General features: G+C 49.3%; 2 pseudogenes; one reads left to right on the plus strand and one right to left on the minus strand.

The window, feature by feature from the left end:
• The first annotated feature begins 733 nt into the window (after positions 1-733).
• LOC125518064 lies at positions 734-7,365 on the plus strand (annotated as a pseudogene).
• LOC125526155 lies at positions 4,892-5,030 on the minus strand (annotated as a pseudogene).
• Positions 7,366-7,573: the final 208 nt, after the last annotated feature.

Raw genomic sequence — 7,573 nt, forward strand, 5'->3', positions numbered from 1 at the left:
CTCCTTCAGAAAGGTTGGTTCTTAATTGGTCTTAACAATAATAGCACCTCCTGTCACCGTTAATAGCCAGAAAAGACCTGCATTTTGATTGCTCCCACACATCAGATTCTTGATGTTTCTCCAAAAAGGACTTCCCTAAAGTCCAGGCTACAAAATAGGGAGGCTGGGGCCAGCTTAAATTTATCGATGCCTGTGCCATTAAGCAAGTTTCGAAGCTCAATCCGTATTTCCAGCACTCACTAACAGCTGCATGATTGTTGCATACACTTGAGTAACCCATTGCATTCTTCTACCAACATTTTTTTCCCTTCTGTTTGAGATCAAGAGCAGGGTTCGAAATCCGGCCAGTAGAGTATGCTATTTTGTGGTATTATGCTCTTTTCAATCTCTTTGTGATCTTGTATGTTGTTTGAAGTTGAAAACTCTAGAGAGTTTCAACGAAATTGCAACAGGGCACGCCACAAATACAACAAAATTGAGTGACTTTGACAGTACCGTGTGGTTGCAGTCAGGCAACTAGTCGAGTGGCTAGAGAGTGGAGACTCCCAGCACAGTCTGGCCACAAAATTGTATGAACCAGACTTGATTCAGTTCCCTGAAGGACGGGTACTTTGAGCGTAGACTCCATGAGTCTAGGTATTCTGGCCAGACTACCTAATAAATACTGTAATAAAACTCAGCCTCTAGCATACTCTAGTGTGCATGCTTTGCTTCCCCGGCTAGACAGCTCATTCTTTCGGAATGTCTCGCACAACCAATCTCTTGCTCATTCTCATCAGCCTTAGCATATTTCCATTCTTCACAAATGGTGCACTACAACACCAGCAGGAGCATGCCCATGGTGGCGGCTGCATACCCGCTGAGAGGGCCGCCTTGCTCTCCTTCAAAAATGGCATTACAAGCGACAAAGCCAATCGCCTCGCCTCGTGGCACAGACAGGACTGCTGTCGGTGGAGAGGCGTCGGTTGCAGCAACCGAACAGAGTTAAAAAGATTGTTTTGCCGTGGTGATTACCTCCGGCCTCTTCTCTATTTATATTCACGTACATGGTACAGGATAGATACAGGTAGTTAGGATTACAACGTGTGCTGGGATTAGATAAGAATGACCCGCACAACAAACTCAATCTAATCCTAACTATACAACTTGACGTACACGTTTAACATTCTCCCGCAATCTCACCCGGTAGTGAGGTTGAGATTGGTGCGCAGGCGCTCGAGCATAGTCTTGGTGAGAGGTTTGGTGAATGCATCAGCTACTTGATCAGCCGAGGCGACGAACCGTACTTCAAGTGCTCCCATGGCCACCTTCTCTCTTACGAAGTGAAAATCAATCTTGATGTGCTTAGTACGAGCATGGAACACCGGATTAGCAGTCAGATACGTGGCACCGAGGTTGTCACACCATAAGACGGGTGCTCGAGGTTGTGAGACGTGCAGTTCTTTCAACAAGGACTGTATCCAGGTAGCTTCAGCTGTACCATTTGCGAGAGCCTTGTACTCAGCTTCAGTCGATGAACGTGAAACAGTTGGCTGTTTCCTTGCACTCCATGAGACAAGTTGGGCCCGAAGAAGAGCGCAAAACCTCCGTTGATCTCCGGTCGTCGCTGCACCCTACCCAATCGGCGTCAGTAAACACGCTAATGAGCGTTGATGAGGAGCGTCGAATGGTCAGGCTGGTGGTTGACTGTTCCCTTTACAAAACGCAGGATCCGCTTTACAGCTTCCCAGTGCACATCTGTGGGCCGCGACAGGTACTGACAGACCTTGTTCACCGCAAAGGAAAGATCTGGTCGAGTCAGAGTTAAGTATTGAAGTGCGCCAACTGTACTGCGGTACCTGAACGCCTCTTCCTCATTCAGACTATGACCCAACTCACGAGACAGCTTCTGATGTGTGCACATAAGAGTAGAAACTGGTTTGCAATTCGCCATATTTGTGCGCTGCAGCAAATCTAGAGCATACTTCTGCTGTGTGAGATTTATTCCCCCTGGATTGCGAACCACTTCAACTCCAAGAAAATAATTCAGAGTACCGGAGATCCTTAACAGGAAAAGTGGCAGAGAGCTGCCGAAGAAGAGAATCCATAGCCTGGGAGGACGAGCTGACAATGACAATGTCATCCACGTATACCAGCATATAAATAGTCACACCATCATGCATAAAAATGAAGAGGGAAGTATCAGCGGCAGAGGGAACAAAGCCAAGTTGTTGCAGTCGATCACTGCGACGAGCATACCATGCTCGCGGGGATTGCTTTAAACCATACATGGACTTGTGGAGCTTGCAGACATGGTGTGGCCGAGATGGATCCTGAAAACCAGGAGGTTGCTGCATGTAGGCGTCCTCTTTGAGAATCCCGTGAAGGAATGCATTGCTTATGTCAACCTGACGAAGATGCCAGCCTCTGGAGATGGCAAGAGAGAGCACAAGACGAACCGTAGCAGGCTTAACAACAGGGGAGAAAGTCTTAGAATAGTCAATACCATGCTGCTGTGTGAATCCACGAGCGACGAGCCGAGCCTTGAATTTATCCAGCGAGCCATCCGACTTGTGCTTGACTTTAAAAACCCACTTACAGCTGATGATGTTCTGCCCTGGCTGCCGAGGAACGAGAGTCCAGGTGTGATTCTGCTGGAGAGCATCGAACTCAGCATCCATTGCCTGACGCCAATGAGAGTCGGCGAGGGCATCACGATATGTGCGCGGCTCAGCATGAAAGGCGCGACGCCGAGGATCATATCTCACGGTGCCGTCGGACGGGACCAGTGTCTTGACAATGTTGTCACGGAGCCGGGTCTTCATCGGATGTGTCGTAGCATCAGGAACAGCTGCAACCGGAGACGACGCGGCTGGAGACGGCGTCGCTGCCGGAGCGTCCAAGTCCAGCGGACGGGTAGGCAAGCTCGCGTGGGGACTCGGCGGAGACGAGCACGCAGGAGAGCTCGCTCCAGGCGAGCGTGCGGAGGGGTCCCTCACAGAGGAGGCGAGCGGACCGTCGCGGGAGCCTTGCCCAGGCGTGGACGCGGCCGGGGATGCAGGTGACGAAGATGCCGGGCTACCGGGGCCAGGCAAGGGAGGCTCATCTGCATGGCGAGGCGCGGACGTGCATGGCGACGTTGGTGTTGAGGAGCTGTTGGGTGGCGTCCGATCTGCACAGGTCTCATAGCTGCTCGAGGCAGGGTTAGCCAACAGGGAAAGATCATATTTTCTCATGCGATCATCAACAACAGCAGGCTCAGAAACAGGAAACAGTAAAGATGATGGCGTAGGTAAAAGTGGAGCCGAACTGGATGTAGCAAAAGGATATACGTTCTCATCGAACACAACATCACGTGAGATGTAGATGCGCCCACTCGACCGATCCAAACATTTATAGCCTTTGTGCATTGAGCTATAGCCAAGGAAAACACACTGCCTAGATCGGAACTCAAGTTTTCTATTGTTATAAGGGCGCAAATTAGGCCAACAGGCACATCCAAATGCGCGAAGAAAAGTATAGTCTGGGCGCTCATTTAAAAGACAGCTGATGGGTGTAGCATTTTGGAGAACTCGAGTAGGCATGCGATTAATAAGGTAACACGCGGTGAGAAATGCTTCGTCCCAAAAGCGCACAGGAAGTGAGGAGTGGGCGAGCAAGGCAATGCCCGTCTCGACAATGTGCCGATGCTTGCGTTCGGCAATCCCATTTTGTTGGGACGTGTGTGGGCAAGAGACACGATGGTGTATACCCTCACGCTGAAAATACCGAGATAAGCGGTGGTATTCACCACCCCAGTCGGATTGTACAGCTCGAATTTTGGTGTTAAGCATACGCTCGACATGTTTCTGGAAATTGTAGAATGCTTGTTCTACATCAGATTTGCGTTTGAGCAAAAAAATCCAGGTGAACCGGCTGAAATCATCTAAAAAACTCACATAATACTTAAACCCGCCGACAGAGGTAATGGCAGGCCCCCATACATCGGAATGAATAAGTTCAAGAGGAGTATGAGTTACATGAGTTGAATCTCGAAAAGGTAATTGATGAACTTTCGCACGTTGACATGCGTCACAAACACTAGACTCGGAAGGTGCACAAGCAAATTTATTTGATCTAAGAACAGACTCAACGACGTCTTTGGACGGATGACCTAATCTTCGATGCCAATGTTCGATGGAGAGCTTGACACCAGAGAGAGCACGATGACTGGACACAAAGGAAGTGGACTTGAGGCTTGGCACCGGGTAGAGACCTCCACGGCATCTACCTTGCAGAAGAACCCTCTTCGTTGCTCGGTCCTTCAAATAAAAAAATTTAGGATGGAATTCGGCAAAGGCATCATTATCAGAAACAAGCTTGTTTACGGAAAGAAGGTGTTTGCTAACATGTGGGACATGCAAAACATTACGTAAGTATAGAGGTCTAGATGAGCCAGCAATAGTTGAATGACCAACATGAGAAATATGCAGACCTGCACCGTTGGCGACGTGAACCTGGTCCTTGCCGCCGTAACGCTCCTGGAACGAGAGACGATCGAGGTCGCTCGTCAGATGGTCCGTCGCACCGGTGTCCGCATACCAGTGAGGATCGACGGAGTATGAGCCAGTGTTGGCCGAGTTGCCGGAACGCTCCCTGTTGTCCTCCGACTGGAAGGCATGGTTGAAGCGATTGCGGCAGTGAAGGGCGTCATGGCCAAACTTGCTGCACACCTGACACTTCAAGTTGGAGCGGCCGTTGCCGTGGCCACGCCCGCCGCGGCCACGCCCATGTCCACCGCCTTGTCCGCCATGTCCGCCGCCTTGTCCGCCATGTCCACCGCGTGCACCATTGCCGCCGCGGTCATTGCCACGAGCAGCAGCGTTGGCGGAAGGATGGATTTCACCTGACGAGTTCTGTTGCTCTAGGCGAAGTTCAGCGCTAAGGAGGTACGCATAGAAACTGTTGAGACTTACTGGATCATCCCGCGCCGTGATCGACGCGATGAGGGGCTCGAACTCGGAGCCCAGCCCGGCGAGCATGTAGCCGAGCACTTCATCGTCAGTGAGGGGCTTGCCGATGGAAGCCATTGCATCAGCGAACCCCTTCATCTTGCGGTAGTAGTCGGAGGCAGAGAGGTCCTTCTTCTTCAGGTTGGAAAGCTGATACCTGAGCTGCATGATGCGGGCGCGATTCTGCGAAGCGAACATGTCGTGCAGTGCAGTCCAAACGGCGGCGGAGGTCGTCAGCTGGGTCATCTGGCCGAGGATGTCCTCGGTCATGGACCCGAGGAGGGCGATCATGACAAGATGGTCCTGCTGGTACCAGCGAAGAAACTCTGGATTGGCCACATCGACGGCTGCATCACCAGTTCCTTCCTTGATGGTGTGCGGCGGGGCTGCGTTGGTGCCGGCAACATAGCCGAACAGGCCGTTTGCAGCAAGGGCGGGGACGGCTTGGGTCTTCCATAGCAGGAAGTTCTCGCGCGTAAGGCGCAGAGTGATCAGGCTACCGAGCGAGGTGACTGAGATCGGAGCGGAAGTGGAGGAGCCGACAGACAGGGTGCCGGCGTTGAGGGTGGTGAGGGCGCCAGCGGTGCCAGAGGGGGAAGCAGGGGCGGTGCCCGTCATGGTGGAAGAAGGGAGATTGGATCTTTGGCTCTGTATACCAAGTTAAAAAGATTGTTTTGCCGTGGTGATTACCTCCGGCCTCTTCTCTATTTATATTCACGTACATGGTACAGGATAGATACAGGTAGTTAGGATTACAACGTGTGCTGGGATTAGATAAGAATGACCCGCACAACAAACTCAATCTAATCCTAACTATACAACTTGACGTACACGTTTAACAAACAGGACATGTCATCAAGCTTCACCTTCGGAATCCAAATGCGACGTTCGACCCCAGCGGTGTCTATTATGCATATGAAGATGTCAATGCTTTGTTCGGAGAGATAAGCCCCTCTCTGCTTTTCTTGAAGCATCTAGAGCACCTGGACCTTAGCATGAACTGTTTACTAGGGCCAGATGGAAAAATTCCTCATTTGTTGGGCTCCATTGGGAACTTGAGATATCTTAACCTCTATGGCATACCATTTACTGGTAGAGTGCCTTCTCAGCTTGGTAACCTGTCAAAGTTGCAGTATCTTGAACTTGCCAACATGGGTGGGCATGTACTCAACAGACATCACCTGGTTAACAAAGCTAACTTTTCTTAAGTTCCTTAGCATGTCTGGAGTAGAGCTCTCAGGGATAGCTGACTGGCCTCATACCTTGAATATGATTCCATCTCTGAGGGTCATTGATCTGTCTCTCTGTCTTCTTAATAGTGCAAACCAATCTCTTCTGCACCTTAATTTCACAAAACTTGAGAAGCTTAACCCTGTCCTCAAATGATTTTAAACACTCACTCACATCTGGTTGGTTTTGGAAAGCAACAAGCCTGAAGTACCTCAATCTTCGGCAAAACTCACTATTCGGCCAGTTCCCTGACACACTAGGAAACATGACGTACCTTCAAGTCCTTGATATTTCAGGGAATGAGATCACAGACATGATGATGACAGGATACTACAAGAATTTTTGTAGTTTGGAAATCCTTTACATCTCTGGTAATGACATAAATGGAGACATAGCAGTGCTGATGGAGAGTTTGCCGCAATGCACATGGAAAAAATTGCAGGAGCTGGATTTAGGTGGCAACCATTTCACTGCAACTCTACCAAACTTTAGCAGTGACTTCACCGGGTTAAGCATACTAAGCCTAGATGGAAACAACCTTTTTGGACCTATACCACCACAACTTGGGAACTTGACATGTCTGATTTCTTTGGACCTCTCTAGCAATCACCTCGATGGAGGTATACCAACTTAACTAGGTGCCCTTACCACTTTAACCTCTTTGGACATAAGCATTAATGATCTCACCGGGAGTATACCAGCCGAGCTTGGGAATTTGAGGTATTTGACCACTCTTGACCTCTGGACCAACGAAATTGCTGGACCTGTACCACCACAGCTTGGGAATTTGACATGTCTAACCTACCTTAGGCTCGGCCACAATCACCTCACCGGAAGTATACCAGCGGAGCTTGGGAAATTGATGTATTTGACTCACCTTGACCTCTCATATAACAGGATCATTGTTCCTATACCAGCAGAGCTCATGCATTCAACTAGCCTAACCTACCTAGACTTGTCCAGCAATTTTCTCAATGGAGGTGTACCCACTGAAATAAGCTCTCTTAGTAATCTGATTTCTCTGTTTCTAAGTGACAATAGCTTTACTGGTGTGATCACTGAAGAACACTTTGCAAATCTACCAAGTTTGAAGTTCATAGACTTGTCTTCCAATAATTTGAAGATTGTACTGAATTCAGATTGGCGTCCTCCCTTTGGCCGCTGAAGCTGGTAGTGCATCCTTGTCTATGGTGTGGACAGAGGGAGAAAGGAGGCAATTAACTACAGTCTGAATGTAAAATAGAATCGTCTGAATTAAAATAGAATCTGATAAAACAAAACAAAGGAGGTCATTAACTAGAGAATTAGGCTGGACTAGATATACATATTATACTGTATTTTCCCACTGAAAAACACCCAGCGGGGAGGCTGAT

Source organism: Triticum urartu, chromosome 7 (assembly GCF_003073215.2).
Source record: "Triticum urartu cultivar G1812 chromosome 7, Tu2.1, whole genome shotgun sequence".
NCBI lineage: Eukaryota > Viridiplantae > Streptophyta > Magnoliopsida > Poales > Poaceae > Triticum > Triticum urartu.